The following is an 18,358-nucleotide window of genomic DNA, read 5'->3' as shown; positions in this document are numbered from 1 at the left end:
GGCGTTTCAAAAGACGCCTGTACTTAGATAACCAGATACACAGATAACCGTAAACGAAGTTAATACAAATGCAACAGAACCCCAATTACACCATCACAAAGTCCATAAGATGTACATGACTTTTACTAAGCCTACATGTCAGCCACAATCCTGCCATAATCCTGCCAAACGCAAAGCCGCTCCCATGACTTTTAGTAAACCTACATATCAGACATGAGAAAAAAAAAACGATGTAAACCTTGTACGTAAACAGATGTGATCAGTTTAAACTAACGATAAAGACAAATGAAAAATGAGATTTATTTTGAATACCTTACGCTTGTTCTCCTGCCAACGTAACAATTTGAGCGCGACGTCCTTCCTAAATCCAGCCAACGCCTTGAAGTTGCTTTTGTCTTCCCACAGATCTTGGTTGCGTCCAGCTTCTAACCACTTGAGAACATAAACGCCGCAATCAAACCTTCACCAAACAAAACTAAAATAAGTACCAACACAGGCGGACTTACTTTATCATCCGTGCACAAACACCTCATGTCCAGCATACAAAAATCAAATAAAAACATGGGACATATCGTCGCGACGCACATACTACATTAAATGTACCTAGCAACTGACCTAGTGTGACATACTCAGGTGATAAGTAAATAAAAAAAGATGAGTACTTCCAGATTTTGCTGTTGAGGAACAGTCAGAGTCGAAAACTTAGCTAGAGGCACCCCTACAAGATGCTTGTAGCCTTTGGACCGGCATAAGATCTGGAAGACATTACTAAACTAGAACAAAACGATACATTGAACCTATTAGTCATGAATCATTAAGGAAAGCATTATCTGAACGAAAACAATTATAATATTTTAAAAAATATACCACTTCCGCAGCAAGTTCAGTGTCAGCCCGGATATCCTTAGGACGTAGTGAGTTCAGGATATAGTTCGTCTTCATCTCCAGATCACACACAATAAGAAACCAGTGTTCGTTATCAATGATGGGTATAAAAATATGTTGACAAAATTACAAGACGTGTGGTACGAATGAAATGAGTTTGATCTCCATAAACGAAAAATACAGTGTGATACATACACACATTTTAAAAAGACAGAACAATATACTTACAGCTTTCACACACACCCCATCGTTAGGCATATATGATGTTTTGATGTAATTACGACCAAGATTTTTATCTCGTTGAGGATTGAGATGCTAGAATAGACAAACATATCGATTAGTAAGTCAAACATTCAAACTGATAATATTAAGTGAATCACGGATGAAAAGGGTAACACTCACACGTGCGGTAGATGGGATATACAACAAATCTGGCTTTAGCATAGTTGAATAGATCCCGAACATATCGATCACCTAAATTGAAAAAACGAGTGTTGTTCTATACTATGTAAAATAGAAAGAAATACGTATGGAAATTAAGAAGTGACCATACCATATCTACAACCCATTTCCGAGGTTTCAGAGAGCACATGCCCTCTTTTGTTACTTGCCCAAAGCTTGACTCGACGACTACGTCACTACAAAAATAACGTATACACCAACGAAAAAAGCTTAGTATGTGCTATTTCTAACAACACATATAAAGTTGACAAGGTAAACATGCTAAAAAGGATGAAACATTACTCTTTAGCTGATTCTCCCGCACGTATAAGGAACACGTAGTCTAACAGGTGCGTATCAGTATATTCCACTTCTTGTACAGCCGCTTGTTTCCTTTAAAAAACGAAGAAGGGAAATATAATTAGTAAGATTAACGATCGCTTGCAAACAAAAAAGAAAACAAAAAGAAAAAAGAAGAAAAAGAAAAATATGGGTGCTTGCCTAGATTTGACGTTGAGACGCTTCGCAGCCATCAACACTTGTTTTGATAATTCGTTCTGAGGGCACGACAAAACAGCAGAACAGTACTTCATCTTCTGTTTAAGAAAGATCTCGCCAATTGCAGCCCCTGATCTAGACTGGATGATTCAATATGTGAAAAACTTGTTAATGAGAAAGTTGTGATTACTTATTTACTAAACGTACATAGACAAAAAATGGACGTATCTTACATTTATGAACTGAGATTTGAGCATTTGGCGGGACCCCGTATATGTCTCCATGTAACACATCAGATAAATGCCATCATCCACGACGTCAATCACATGCGTTTTGGGGACGAATTCTTCACATGAGAAAAACTGGACTGCCTTAAATCTGGATGATTTGGAGATCATGTCACATCGAACAAAATCCCTCTGAAAAAAGTCAGATTACAATCAGAAACGTCAACGGAGTGAGAAAACTAAATCCAACGTTTGACAAAGTGAACTGGTATGCGCAAAATCATATTCTCACCACCATGAGGACAGAATCAGAGAATTCTACTGACTTCAATCTTTCGGGAAACCATGTTGACACAAATCAGATGCGGCTCACGGAGTGTAAATGGGAACAGCATCTGGTTTTGAAACACATATATCAAACTTAGTGGAAACATAAACAGGACAAAACTGACGAATGCTACTAAAAATAAAAAAGACATAGTTGAAGCTCACCAATTTGACTTTCTCGTATTCGGTAATATTTTCACATTTAATTCCCTGAAGTTAAACATATTTAACAACAAAAATAAAGTCAGGTAGGACGATAGCATGTTAATGCAAGAATATCTATATAGGAAAATACATCATTGATTAAAACTAAAGGTTAAAACAAACATAGATCAATCATAGGATAACTTACATTATGAGTAACAAAAGTGTATAAACGTAAAGGGGATGAGGCAGCTTTTAACTCCTCTCGCTTGTTCAATATATTAGCCCATGCATTTATCACATTTGTAGAAATCTTTGTGTCTGAGATAAAGGACAATAAATCGTATCTTCTTATTTGGAACAAACGATTCCGAACAATAACTCATTTGAAAATAACAAGACAGACAGAAACATTAGACATAAAATATAGACACAAACTGATCACAATTAAACATTTAACTTGAGATTGAAATAGGTTGTAAAAAAAAGATTATAAATACCTTTCATCAGATCCTTCCTCAAAAACCAAGTCGGAAACATCTTTCTCCAGTTGGCTCAATTCAGAAAACATAGATATATTCCTTTGAATAAAGGGTGACTTGTATACATTTGGAACAACTACATCTCTCTTGTTCTCTATGTTAGCGACATGGTGGACTACGTGAACGATTCAACAGTGCAATAGGACGGTCGGGAGAAACAACAGTGCATTAGGAGCGCGAGACGGGGAAACAACGATTAAAGATAGGGAGTCAGGAGAACCGGTGGCTGCGATTTATCCTGAGATTGAAATAGGTTGAAGGTCGGGAACTCGAGAGCAACTCGTCTTTTCTTTGGTACAGGTACATCCACTGGATCCTTGTTGAATGCGTTACCCAACGCGATGGCCGCTGCCACAAAGGTAGGATCGTTCCAACAAGGGTCGTCATTGCTGCCTTCTGGCGTAGATGGAACACGACCACCATAAACCTCGGAGGCTGACCTACCCCCTGTAGTAGACGTATCCTTAACAGTGCGTGAATCTGCACCTGAACCCGGGGCAGCAGCAGATTCATCAGTTCGCATGTCATTGCCACCAACAACTGGGTCACCCCGTCCGCGATCCACTTTTGTCCCAACCTCATCTTCAGGTACAATAGGTGGTGTTAACTCGGAAACCCCTAGTAGAGAGTACGCCATGGCGGACGGTGACAAACAATCGAGAATTCGGCATTATACGCTTGGCAGTATTAATGGAATCTGCGAAATTCTGAAATGCAGTAGCAAGGGTTTTCGCTGTGCTTGCCAGCGTTTCAATGCAAGAACTGACATGTGATCTGTTGGCATCGTGCCCATCACGTCCATTGTTGTCAGCCGCGTCATCTTCATCATTGCCAACAATATCATCATCCTCAGACACAACATCAGGTGCTGTTCTGCCACAGCTCTCCACATACCCAGGACCAAAGCAATCTGGATGCTTTACCAACTGTGAATCAATGAAACCAGAACCAAACCGATGAGCTTCCCTTTTTTTTCTTTAGATATTCGCAAAGATATAGCTTCCTTCGTCCATGTACATAATGTTGGGAACACCCGCTTAACTGATCTAGCCTTAAAAACCATCCTATCGAGGTAAATAAAAATTAAAACCATTATAGGACCTTTATAGATCTTCTTGCAGCTCCCATTGGCCTCCTTCTCCTTCTCATCTCTCCACTGTTCGACACTTGCAATTAAGTTTCTTCGGGTAAAATCGCACCATCTCAGTTTTGGAATCAAGGAGACATCGCTCAAACACTTGAGTATTCGCACACTTGGAACACTTCCCTTAATTCCCATAAGAAACGCAGACACAACATATACGATAAAATTTCTCTTGAAATCATCCCCGCCTTGGCTCTGTTCAGCCATCTTATTCAATATGTGGGTGTTGGTAACTTTGTCAACACCCTCAAACTGAGACTTCCATGTAGTAACCATCTCTACAAACACCTCGGTCTGATCAAAACGAGTGGCTTGCACTATTTCTACCTCACCCATAGGTAACCCCGTGGCAAGATGAACATCTTCATCCCGAATAGGCAGCTGGTTGTTTAATAGGGAAGACGTGAATGGATCAAATCCGGAGACAAGCCAGTGTGCTAACTGCCCGGGAAGCATATCCGTTTTAAGGCACAATATACCGCCAAAGCCCATCTCTTGAATGTCTGAGATTTGATTGTCGGAGAGGCCACTATTGATGAAATTTAGAAGACCACTAGGACTCATCCTTGTTTTCAATACCGGAAAATCTTCAGAAGGATCACATCCAGCTTGTTGCATACTTGTGACAGGGACTTCTTGATGTCTTCTTGTCCCTGCTCCGTCTAGTGCCGACGTTTCTGAACGTGTTCTCTTCATAATGACACCTGTTGTAATACTCCGTATTTATATGTCTTGGGGGTACTCTATCGAGTAGCCCTTACTCTGTCGAGTATGGGCAAGTTGCAGAATAAAATAGTTTCTGACCTGTTGGGTACTCGATCGAGTAGCTGGGGCACTCGATCGAGTAGGGGGGTACTCGATCGAGTACCTTGGGTACTCGATCGAGTGTCCGGTTTTACGGGGGAGTTTTCTCGGGTTTTGTTAATTACGCGATTAAGGTATTTAAACATATTCGTAATTGGTTTAAATCACTTTTTACAAAACCTAAAACCTGTTTAAGAGAGAAAGCAACTAGTTCTTCTTCCTAATCGCGTTCTTGACAATTCCCGGAGTTCAGACGGTCGGTTCGTATCGTAGTTCGTGTCGTTGGATTCCTTGCGTCAAGGGTAAGCTTTTAATATAATTTCTATAATGTTTTGTTAAGATTGATGAAACCCTAATTTAGGAATTGGGGGTTTTTATGAGTAGTATTTGAATGGTAGCATCTATGTGTTGTATGGTAGGAGGAGAATTCGTAGAGGAGCCGTTTTGATACAGTTGTAGATACCGTCTGCGTGTTGTGCTTTCCAGGTAGGATTTCCTACTCAGTATTAGTCCCATAATGGGATATTGGTGATGTGCTGTAGTTAGTTGTTTGATATGATGATTGTGATTGTGATTGCGATTGTGATTGTGATTGGTTTCTATGGCTCTCGAGATGCGTTCTCGGCTGAGTGGGGTCACTTGCGGGAGTGATCTCACGCCCTAGTTTCGCCCTTCGTGGAACCCGCCACGAAAGGGGATGTGCACATTAATGGACAGGGTTATCGCTCGTACGATGAGCGGGGCTTAGGTGGGAACGGCTGCGGTCCCCCATGGCGTGTGGCTGGGTCCGGTGGACGATCAAGTATTGAGATGATGGGAGTTGGTGGTGTGTGTGTGTGTGTGTGACAGTTCAGCTGTCTGTGTATCTTGTTATTGTTATCTGTATTGATTGTGTGATTAGTACTGACCCCGGTGTTGTTTTGTAAACCTGCGGTGATCCATTCGGGGATGGTGAGCAGATATTGAACAGTATAGAGATGAGTCTTTGGGATAGCTGGGATGGCCACGACATGACGATAGAGTCTTCCGCTGTAGTTTAGCATTTATTTACCTTTCAGTTGAGAACAGCTAGTTTGGAATAATGTATTGTACTTTCAGTTTGGTTTCGAGGATTGTACTTATTCATTAAACTACTTATAATAAATGTTGTTTCCATTTTGTCTATTTGATTATCATACCTCGGGCAACCGAGATGGTGACGTCTTCATACCTGAGTGGTCCTGGTAAGGCACTCGGAGTATGGGGGTATTACAAATGGTATCAGAGAGACGATCCTGAAACCTGTAACCAATGAACTTAATGAACATAGGGAGTCAATTAAAATGAACCCGGGGTAGAAGTTGTAGGAGCTAGTGCAAAGGCTTGGGAGACGTCCTAAAGTCGCGGGGGTCGCCCTACAACTTTGAACCGGTCACATGGGGGAAATGTGTGTGTTGAGTCATGTGTGTGCTTAGTAACTTGCGTAACAATGTGATGGAATGTGTTGATGGTTGGATGTTCGAATTGGAAGTTGATGAGATGAAAGAAAAGTGATGTTATATATATAGACATTGTTGATGAAATGATAGCATGATGGAATGTTTTACAACGTGGCAATTAATAGCATGATTGTTATGATATAATGTGATTTATAAAGTTAGCATGTTAGTATATGACGTAATATGCGGGTAGCTCTTACGTTTTGGTGGTACTTGATCGAGTGAGGCTGACTCGATCGGTTAGGTTTTTGGCGATTTTGAATCCAGAATCGCGTTTTGGGGCACTCGATCGAGTAACTAGGGGTACTCGATCGAGTAGGGGGTCACTCGATCGAGTAGCCTAGATACTCGATCGAGTGGGTTAGAGATCAGAATGTCTGTTTGGTTCTGGAGTTTGGGTACTCGATCGAGTACATGGGGGCACTCGATCGAGTAGCCCGTTACTCGATCGAGTAGGTTCTGGGCAGTGCGTTTTCATGTTTTGGGGTTTAGTACGTGTGTTTATGTTTACCCTTTCTTATATAGCTTCAAGATGCCGCCCAAGAGAAATGCTTTGTATGCGAGAGCTGAGCTTATGACTACGGACGACATCGTCAAGATGTTAGAGCACCAGGATGCTCTTACTGAGACCCTGAAGAGAGTGAATGAGGACAAGGATAAGAGTAAGGAGAAGGAGGTTGACCATGCTAAAGTCAGCCTCTATATTGCGAGGTTTAACCCGAAGGAGTACAAGGGAGTTGAGGAGCCTAACCTTCTTGATAGTTGGCTGAGGGAGATGGAGAACATACTAGATTTAGTTTGTCCGATGAGATGAGAGTGGATCAGCTGCATTCTATCCGAGGGAGGCACTGGAAAGTGGTGGGATTCAGTGAAAGTGAGTGCCAAGGAGATATATACCAACCAGGGGTTACCTGCTATACCTTGGGAGGAGTTTCGTAGGGCTGTGAGGAAGGAGTTCGTACCAGAACATGTGAGGAGTAAGTTGAGAGAGGAGTTCGACAAGTTTAAGATGACTGCTGAGATGTCTGTGGCTGAGTACTACAGGCAGTTCAATGAGAAATCTAGATATGCTGAGGATATGGGTTTGAGTGAGGAGAATCTGGCTTTGAGGTTTGAGAGAGGGCTAACCACGAAAATTATGGATAAGTTACCCGTGGGAGTCCTTACTGATGTAAAGGAAGCGTATGAGAGGGCTGGGAGAGCTGAGAGACTAGTGGAGATGGCTCAGGAGAGGTCAGGTGGAGAGAAGAGGAAGTCTGAGAGCGAGGGTGGTGGCCAATCTAATTTCAAGAAAGGCAACCACAATCAATCTAAGGGGTTTTCTTCTGGGTCTGGGTTTAGTGCTGGGGCTTCCTTTGGGCGTGGCCGTGGGAGTGCGAGCAATAGTTGGGGAGTGACCTGCTTTGGTTGTGGTGGCGTAGGCCACAAGAGACATGAGTGCACGAGTGCACCGGGATCTTTTCAGAGACCTGCACAGAGCTTTGCGAGCAACAGACCGGCGGGATCATGGCCAAACCGGGGAGGTCAGAGCTACCAGAGTGGAGGCAACCGTAACGGTGGTAATTCTTATCAGAAGACACTGACGAACAACAACAACAACAATCAAGGGTCGGGTGCTAAGCCGACCGCATCGCCCAAGATCTTGTCCGGGAGGTGGGCGGAAGACCGATGGCAAGTTGTTCATGATGGACAAGAAGGCGGTGAGGAGGATGCGCACGTTATCACCGGTACTTTCCTTGTTAATGGTATTCCTACCTTTGTTTTGTTTGATTTGGGGCTTCTCGTCGTTTGTGTCTTCGAGTCATGTAAAACAGTTGGGTTTGAGAGTATATGAGCCTGTTAGTGAGCGAGTTTTCATACCCTCGGGTGAGTCTGTATCGTGTGGGAGGTTGTTTAGAGATGTATCTTTGATAGTTGGGCAAGTCGATTTCCCTGTAGACTTGCTAGAGTTTCCTTTTAATGGTTTTGAGATGATAGTTGGGATGGATTGGTTAGGAAAGTATAAAGCTAAGATAGATTGTCATCAAAAGAAGGTGTCCCTAAGAGGTCCTAAGGGTGTTAGTGTGTCTTATCGTGGGTTTCTAGTCAAACCCAAAGTTAAGTTGATTAAATTTGTTACCTTGAAGTCGTATTCGAGGAAGGGATGTCCGTTGATTTTGTGCCATGTGAGAGATGACCGGATAGAGAGCCCTAGATTGACGAGATACCGGTGGTGGGAGAGTTTGCGAGATGTTTTTCCGAGGAGATTCCGGGGTTGCCACCGAAGAGGGAGATAGATTTCACCGTTGAGTTGAAGCCGGGGACGGGGCCAATCTCTAAGGCACCGTACCGTATGGGTCCTAAGGAGATGGAGGAGCTTAGGAAACCGTTGGATGATTTGATAGAGAAGGGATACATTAGACCAAGTGTATCGCCTTGGGGAGCACCAGTTCTTTTCGTGAAGAAGAAAGATGGGAGTTTGAGGTCGTGCATAGATTACCGGAGAGCCGAACCGTGTGACGATAAATAACAAGTATCCTTTGCCAAGGATAGATGACCTGTTTGATCGTTGAGCGGTGCAATGAGTCTTTTCTAAGATTGATTTGAGGTCGGGGTACCATCAGGTGAAGATTAGAGATGTGGACATACCGAAGACAACTTTCACGTCGAGGTATGGCCATTATGAGTATGTGGTGATGCCGTTTGGGTTGTCTAATGCGCCGGCAGTGTTTATGGATTTGATGAATAGGATCTTCTTACGTTCTTGGATCGGTTTGTAGTAGTGTTTATCGATGACATCTTAGTCTACTCTAAGACTAAGGAGGAGCATCCGAGGATCGTGTTGCGGACTTTGAGGGATCATGAGTTGTATGCTAAGTTTGTCCAAGTGTGACTTCGGTTGGAGAAAGTTGCCTTTCCGGGGCATGTAATCTCTAAAGATGGGGTAGCTGTGGATCCGGCGAAGATTGAGGCAGTGACAAAGTGGGAAGCACCTAAGAATGTTGCTGAGGTGAGAAGTTTCTTGGGTTTAGCTGGATACTACAGATGGTTCGTGAAAGATTTCTCCAAGATAGCTAGACCGATGACGGTGTTGATGAGGAAAGAGAACAGGTTTTGTTGGGATGAGAGTTGTGAGACGGCGTTCCAAACATTAAAGGAGCGTTTGACCACAGCTCCTGTCCTAGCATTGCCTGAAGGGAGTGAGAATTTCGAGGTTTATACAGATGCCTCGAAGAATGGGTTGGGGTGTGTGTTGATGCAGAATGGTAAAGTGATTGCCTATGCTTCTAGGCAGTTGAAGCCTTATGAGGAGAACTACCCTACTCATGATCTGGAGTTGGGTGCAGTGGTGTTTGCTCTCAAGATTTGGAGACATTACCTTTATGGAGCAATCTTTAAGGTATTTTCTGATCACAAGAGTCTCAAGTACATCTTCACGCAGAAGGAGTTGAACATGAGACAGAGGAGGTGGATGGAGCTGATTGGTGATTATGACATGGAAATCATCTACCATGAAGGAAAAGCCAATGTTGTTGCTGATGCTTTGAGTAGGAAGAGTGTACATTCCTTGTGTACAGCTCTATCTTTGATGAGGCTGAGGGATGAGGTAGCGAGCTTTGGGATTCATATGATGCAGAAAGGAGATGCTATGGGTGATATGACGGTACATATGGAGTTTTATGATGACATTCGGGATAAGCAGGCTTTGGATCCTAAGATAGTGGAGTGGAGAGCTGGAGTAGAGAAAGGGACAGTGTCCCGGTTTTCCATTCATACAGATGGTAGCTTGAGGTTTGATGGTAGGTGGTGTGTTCCTAATGACGAGGAGTTGAAAAAGACAATCATGACAGAAGCGCATTGCACACCATATTCAGTTCATCCGGGTGGAGACAAGCTTTACAAAGATTTGAAGAAAACGTTTTGGTGGCCTGGGATGAAGAAAGAGACAGCTGAGTTTGTGTCTCGTTGTTTGACATGCCAGAGAGTTAAAGGGGAACAGAGAAGACCACAAGGTAAGGTTCAGTCTTTAGAGGTGCCGGAGTGGATGTGGGAATCCATTTCCATGGATTTCATTGTGGGTTTGCCGAAGAGTCAACAAGGTAACAACATGATTTGGGTGATAGTGGATCGTCTGACCAAGTCAGCTCACTTTGTTCCAATGAAAGATACATGGACTAAGGCACAATTGGCTATGGCCTATCGAAAGAACGTGCTTAAGTTACATGGAGTCCCTAAGGACATAGTGTCTGACAGAGATGCGAGGTTTATATCAAGGTTTTGGAAGGAGTTGCAGGAATCGTTGGGAACAGCTTTGAAGATGAGTACAGCATTTCATCCTGCGACAGAGATGCTGCAGATCGAGAGAACAATCAAGACTCTTGAGGATATGTTGCGAGCTTGTGTGATGGATTTTGGTGGTAGCTGGGAGCAGAGGTTGGACTTGATAGAGTTTTCTTACAATAAAGCCTATCACACTAGTATTGGTATGGCACCGTTTGAGGCTTTGTATGGGAGGAGATGTAGGAGTCCAATCTGTTGGGACGATAGTCGAGGCAAAGTGGTTTTAGGACCAGAGATGGTACATGAGATGGTGGAACAGATTAAGATGATCAGAGAACGGATGAGAGCGCCCAGGATCGAGAAGAGTTATGCAGATCTACATCGTCGGGACATAGAGTTTCAGGTTGGGGACAAGGTTCTTCTGAAAGTGTCTCCTATGCGTGGGGTTATGAGGTTTGGGAAGAAAGGCAAGCTAAGTCAGAAGTTTATAGGGCCTTATGGGATCTTAGAGCGAGTTGGGGAAGTTGCTTATCGTTTGGCTTTACCGGCTGCGTTAGAGAGAGTGCATAATGTGTTTCATGTATCGCAACTGCGGAAGTATGTGAGTGACCCGTCACATGTGTTGGAGGCAGAGAGCTTAGAGCTGGATGAGTCTTTATCATATCTGGAGGTGCCTAAGCAGATCCTAGACCGAAAGGTTAGAAAGACCAGGAGTGGTGAGACAGTTTTGCTTAAGATCCTTTGTTCTAACCACGAGACTGAGGAAGCTACATGGGAGGCAGAGGATATCATGAAAGAGCGTTACCCCTTCCTTTTTGATCAGGTATGTATGGTTACGGGGACGTAACCTTGTTTCTTTTAGGGGGGTAGGAGATGATCGCGAGCAGTTTTAAGAGTTTTATACACCTTTTATATGTTGTGTCGGTAGGTTGTCGGGATGAGTTAGGTAAGTAGCGTGTTTTATATTGAGTTTTGTTTTGGTTGTTGAGTCGGGAATGTTTTGGAGTACCTTTGTTTTAGTAGTGGTTTGAACTTCGGGGACGAAGTTCCTTTTAAGGAGGGAAGACTGTAATACTCCGTATTTATATGTCTTGGGGTACTCTATCGAGTAGCCCTTACTCGGTCGAGTATGGGCAAGTTGCGGAATAAAATAGTTTCTGACATGTTGGGTACTCGATCGAGTAGCTGGGGCACTCGATCGAGTAGGGGGGTACTCGATCGAGTACCTTGGGTACTCGATCGAGTGTCCGGTTTTACGGGGGAGTTTTCTCGGGTTTTGTTAATTACGCGATTAAGGTATTTAAACATATTCGTAATTGGTTTAAATCACTTTTTACAAAACCTAAAACCTGTTTAAGAGAGAAAGCAACTAGTTCTTCTTCCTAATCGCGTTCTTGACAATTCCCGGAGTTCAGACGGTCGGTTCGTATCGTAGTTCGTGTCGTTGGATTCCTTGCGTCAAGGGTAAGCTTTTAATATAATTTCTATAATGTTTTGTTAAGATTGATGAAACCCTAATTTAGGAATTGGGGGTTTTTATGAGTAGTATTTGAATGGTAGCATCTATGTGTTGTATGGTAGGAGGAGAATTCGTAGAGGAGCCGTTTTGATTCAGCTGTAGATACCGTCTGCGTGTTGTGCTTTCCAGGTAGGATTTCCTACTCAGTATTAGTCCCATAATGGGATATTGGTGATGTGCTGTAGTTAGTTGTTTGATATGATGATTGTGATTGTGATTGCGATTGTGATTGTGATTGGTTTCTATGGCTCTCGAGATGCGTTCTCGGCTGAGTGGGGTCACTTGCGGGAGTGATCTCACGCCCTAGTTTCGCCCTTCGTGGAACCCGCCACGAAAGGGGATGTGCACATTAATGGACAGGGTTATCGCTCGTACAATGAGCGGGGCTTAGTGATGCGACCATAATTGGCGCATATTTAGCCCCCGAATTACCATTGTTTCTATGCTTTTTAGTGCCTATTTGGGTCATTTCTTATCTTTAGTTCTTTGTTTTGCATATTCTTTGAGATTTTGATCCCTTGGTAGGAAAGGAGTAAGAATCTTGCATTTTCATGGCAAAACAAGGCTAAATTGATCATATTAAATGACCAAGCATCAAGGAGAGACAAGACTAGAAGGCCTTTGTACATAGCATAGTAGAAGAGCATTGTTGAGAAAAGGATTCTTGAGTCCCCAAGGAAATCCCCAAGGAATTCATGAAGAAAAGGGAAGAAAAAGAAGAAGGAAAGCTGCTGAACTACAATCCGAACGGATTGTAGAGAATCCGTCCGTCCTCGCCGATCGAGCGTCCTCACCAGAATCCGCTCGGATTCCCCATGCCGATCCGAGCGTCTTGTTCCTTGATCCGCTCGGATCGTCCATCCCAGATCCGGCCGTCCCGACTCCCATCCGCACGGATCACAGCACAAGTTTCGTCCTTCAAGCTACGAAATGGAGAAGCCCTTCTCTCGGATAATCCCGGAGGCTCCTTACTCAACTTAAAAAGTGTAATTACTAGTTTAGCCCTTAGTTAACCCTAATGCATCCTCCCTAATTTTCACTATAAATACCCCATTAGTCTAATTAGAGGAGCATGTTCTTCTTATCAATAATTAGAGTAGTTAATATCAATCAAATCTCTCTTCAATATTGTAATCAAATATTAATCAAGTTTTAATCCAAGTTTTAGTTCTTTAATCTCTCTCTTGTTCTTACTTTATTTTGGGTAATTGAAGATTATTTGGGTTATTATTGGGAGATTGACAACCTCTCAATCTAGGATTCAAGTACTTCTATTATTCTTGCTTTATTATTGGAATCATTAGTAGGTATAATCTCTTAATCCCTTTTTAATTATTGCTAATTACTTTCATTTGTTCATCATGTTTCATTATGTTAGTATGATTGACAACCTTTCTAGCATGATCAATATGATAATGAGTGAGTAGTCTCTTAGCTAGGGTTTAATGGGTGATTAGGGGAAACCAACATGGGGAATGATTCATGCTTAAATTAATATGCTTTCATATCTTATTTGCTTGCTTGTTTTGATCTTAATACATGCACATGTTATGTTTGATGAAATGCTAAGCCTATGAATCCTTGCATTTACTATCATCTTCTATCTTTTCAACTTGACTTGTAAGACATAACCCAACTCGAGTCTTGTTAGACCATGCATGTGTTAAGTAGGGAAGATTAAGTCGACTTGTAGGTGTTGTACAATCCAAGAGATTCGGCTCCGGGACCCAAACTTTCCTAGGATTGTAAGATATAACCCAACTCAATCCATCACAACAATAATTGCTTGCTTATAATTTGAGAACATGTTTGTATGATCATATCCCATGATTCCCCTATGAACCCATGACACCCTAGTGCCTTTAATCAATTGTTTACACCCCTTATTTTATTTACCTTGTTAGTTTATTTTCATTGCTATTTTAGTTTAGTGACCTTCTACATCAACCCAATTTGTGACACCCCTAGACACCACTAGTTACAATAGAATCTTCATTTCAATACCCGTCCCTTGGGATCCGACCTTTACTTGCCTCTTTACTAATTGTAGAGTTGTTTGTGAAGTATAAATTGTGTTTTGTATCGACCATTGACCAACGACCACATATGCTTAATTGTGAACACCAAATGGCTCCGATCAAAAATGGCGCCGTTGCCGGGGACGGTGTTTAATTGATTTAAGATTTCTTTTATTGTTTTTAGTTGTGTCTTTTTCACCTTGGGGATTTAAAACTCCTCAAGGTTTGTTCTAATTGTTTTCTAGTTGTTTGATATTTTGCATGTCTAGAAGGTTACAAAGAGATTTGTTACCTTTTGACCGTGAAATCGAAAGAACCTTGACGAATAATAGGAGACTTGTTAGGAGGAATTTGGGAGGTGTAGGTGAAGTTGTTCAACCCACTAGTGAGTTTGTCAATCCTTTCGCAATAGAAGGAGAAGAAAACCCATTAAACAATACCACACAAAATCCACCTACAATGCCTAAATTCTCGTCACACTATATACCCACCGAGGAGGATTTACCAAATGGTACTCCTACCCCACAACATCTTACCGGAAACTTTATTGCCAAGTCCGCCTTCATCCAACTAGTTGAGAGGAGCCAATTCGGGGGAATGCCTAGTGAGGACCCTCATTCTCATATGGAAACATTTTGTGATTATTGTGAAGCTATCTCTCAAACGGGCGTGACTCAAGACCAAATAAGATGGGTCTTATTTCCTTTTTCGTTAATCGGCACCGCAAAGCAATGGTTGAAGGGCCTTGATAAGGCCACCCTTGGAATAGATTCTTGGAAGAAGCTAGCTCTAGCTTTCTACAAAAAATTCTACCCACCGGAAAAGACAAATATGCTAAGAGCTCAAATTACGGGTTTTAAGCAAAGGGATGAAGAGTCTTTGTATGAAGCTTGGGAGCGGTTCAAAGGTATTTGTCGCTCATGTCCTCACCATGGACTTAGCGAATGGTTTTTAGTGCAACAATTTTGGAATGGTTTATATGAAGATTCAAGGAACATTCTCAATATGGGATCAAATGGAATGTTCACCGAAGTTGATGACAATCAAACATGGAACAAGATTGAGGAAATGGCGGTCCATAATTCACAATATAGTAGGCCTCGCAAGGCTACTAGAGGAGGAAAGTATGAAGTGGACACCGTTACTCAATTGGGTGCTCAACTTAGTGCTCACATTGACACAATCAACTTGAAGTTTGAACAAGCTATGGCTAGACTTGAGGAAAGCTCAAAATCATCAAAGCATCATGTCAATGCCATGACGGCATCCTCATCAATCCCAAGCGGGATATGTGAGAATTGTGGAACCTTGGGTCATGACTCAAGTGAATGTAGGGGAACAACCGAGCAAGTCAATGCTTTCCAAGCTTACAAAAGTGGCACCCCTTATTCAAATTTTTACAATGAAAACACCAAGTTCCATCCAAATCTCTCATACAAGAGCCAAAATGTCCAAAACCCTCAAACTACATACACTCCACCACCCATGAGAAATCAAAATCAAAGACCCTTTTTCAATCAAAACCAAGGCTACCAAAATCAAAATCCATACAATCACCACAATGACCAAAGTTTTGATGTCCAAAAAGCGGTCATTCAAATGCAAAAAAATCAACAAGAATTTTTCACCCAAATGCAAAAGGATAGCCAAGCAAAGGACACCACCATCAACAACATTCTAGCTCACACCAAGATGTTGGAAACACAATTGACCCAACTAGCATCTTCAAACTCACAAAGACAAAAGGGGCAATTACCACCTCAAGGTAATCCCCCTAGGCATGAAACGGTTAGTGCCATTCACTTGAGAAGTGGTACAAGGTATGAAGCACCGAAGGAGCAAGTTGAGGATGAAGTTGTGAGAGCTAGTGAGAATGAAGTTGTGGTGCAAGGTCCCAAAGAAGGGGAATCATCAAAAGAAGAAAGCTCAAAGAAAAATGAAGACAAAGCCAAAGAAAAGGAGCCCATTGTGATTAGACTTCCTTTTCCAAGTCGTCAAGCCAAGCCCAAATTTGATGATCAACTTGGAAAGTTCATGGAAATTGTGAAGAACTTAGAAGTCTCAATTCCTTTCACGGAATTAATCAATCACGTTCCGGCCTATGCAAAGTACATGAAAGATATCCTCACAAAGAAGAAGTCAATCCGGAAACTTGAGACTATCGCCTTCACTAAGGTGAGTAGTGCAATTCTTCAAGGGAGTTCACCTCCAAAGTTAAAGGATCCAGGAAGCTTCTCAATACCGTGTACCATTGGCGACACAACGATCAACAAAGCCTTATGTGATCTAGGGGCTAGTGTGAGTGTCATGCCGTACTCGGTAAGTAAAAGGTTGGGAATGGGAGAGCTTAAATGTACCAATATCACTCTTCAAATGGCCGATAGATCGACGAAGACACCATTAGGGATATGGGAAGATGTCCCCGTGCGAATTGGGAAGTTTTTCATCCCGGTGGACTTTGTCATAGTTGATATTGAGGAAGATTCCAACATTCCAATCATCTTAGGAAGACCTTTCCTACACACCGCGGGTGCGGTGATTGATGTGAAACATGGAGAGCTCACTCTAGAAGTGGGAGATGAAAGCATAACTTTTAATCTTGACAAGACCATGAGAGCTCCTCGTTTGCATGAGCCATGTTTCATGATTGATCATTATAGCCGAAAAGATGAGAAGAAGAAATCGGAACTCCAATGGAGGAAGAAAGTTGAAGATGCTCCATTCAAAGAGCAAGTGAATTGTGACAAGGAGAGCTTGCAAAGCTCATCAAAATCAACCAAGGAAGAAGATGATGGCCTCATTGGCCAAGAGAAGAAATTGGGAGAGTTGTCTCCATCTAAGCAAGAGATTTTCAATGATCAACTCAATGAAGCTTGTGGTCTTTGGGACGACGAATTTGAAGGGATCTTTAATCCCTACATTGGGCATGCCATCGATCATGATCAACAACAAGGGCCACGGTCTATTGAGGACCTCTACCACAACAATGAACAAGCTTTTAATTATTTTTTCGAGGTGTTGAGCAACATCAACAACACCTTGAACATGCCCCCTTGACATCTCATCAAGAATGAGAGTTTGGTGGAGTCCTCCCTAAACCACCACTTGTAAATATTTCTAACTCCCTAACTTACATTTAATTTTTGTATTGCATTTTTGTCATTTTTGGATTTTATTTACTTTGATCAAAATAATTGTCATGAAAAGAGAGAAGTGAGGGAGGGACTAATGATTTTAATTGATGTGTAGTGCTTTACCTTAGTGTGGGGATGGCAATTGCCTAGGCTATTCATGCCTTAGTAGTGCCCCCGCAATAAAGAACACAAGATTTGAAAGAAAGAAAGAAAGAATGATAAGGGAATGCGTTGGTGCACGGATGGAATTGAATCCGTATACACAAGGACCAATCCGAGCGGATTCCTGAAAATCCGCCCGTCTGCAGAGGATCCGAGCGTCCTGCTGAGAAGACGCCCGTCTTGGGCTGAGCTGAAAACTACAAATTCTTAACTGTTGAAGAATCCGAGCGGATTTGTGGAAAGACGCCCGTCTCACAGAATCCGTCCGTCTTGTGGACAATCCGCCCGTCTTGCAGCTGAAGAAAAACAAAGAAAAATCTCGGACAAGAATCCGTCCGTCCCGCAAGAAATCCGCCCGTCTCATCCAAAAAGAATCCGAGCGGATTCCCCATAATCCGCCCGTCTCTAGGCGGGATTTTTGAAAATTTGAAGTCAAGAATCCGAGCGGATTGCGCCTAATCCGCACGGATTGTCCCTGCGTCCTAAAATGGTCGAGTTCTTTAAATACCCACCCCACCTTCATTCATTCATTCATTCACTCATAAACACTACCCATAACATCAAAACCCTCATCCTCTCCATCTCAAAAACAAAAACCCTCAACAAAACTCACCAAAATCAAATCAAACCATCTTTCAAATAACAAATCAATCACTCCATCTTCATTAACAATCAAAACCAAGCACAAAATCTTCACCTTCGAATTGATTTTTGTTCTCATAAAGGCAAAGCCTTTCACCTTCAAAATCGATTTGGGCATTCTACAAATTGAAGA

The 18,358-nt window shown here is 42.3% G+C and overlaps 1 non-coding gene across 1 annotated transcript; it reads right to left on the bottom strand.

Moving 5' to 3' along the window:
- Window positions 1-15,118: 15,118 nt before the first annotated feature.
- On the bottom strand, window positions 15,119-15,225 carry LOC141618345 (small nucleolar RNA R71). The gene has a single exon (XR_012531369.1). It is a non-coding gene; the product is annotated as a small nucleolar RNA R71 (small nucleolar RNA).
- Between the last annotated feature and the right edge of the window lie 3,133 nt (window positions 15,226-18,358).

This window comes from Silene latifolia, chromosome 1 (assembly GCF_048544455.1).
Source record: "Silene latifolia isolate original U9 population chromosome 1, ASM4854445v1, whole genome shotgun sequence".
Classification (NCBI taxonomy): domain Eukaryota; kingdom Viridiplantae; phylum Streptophyta; class Magnoliopsida; order Caryophyllales; family Caryophyllaceae; genus Silene; species Silene latifolia.
The sequence above is the reverse complement of the archived record's forward strand: the minus strand, read 5'-3'. Positions and strand labels throughout refer to the sequence as shown.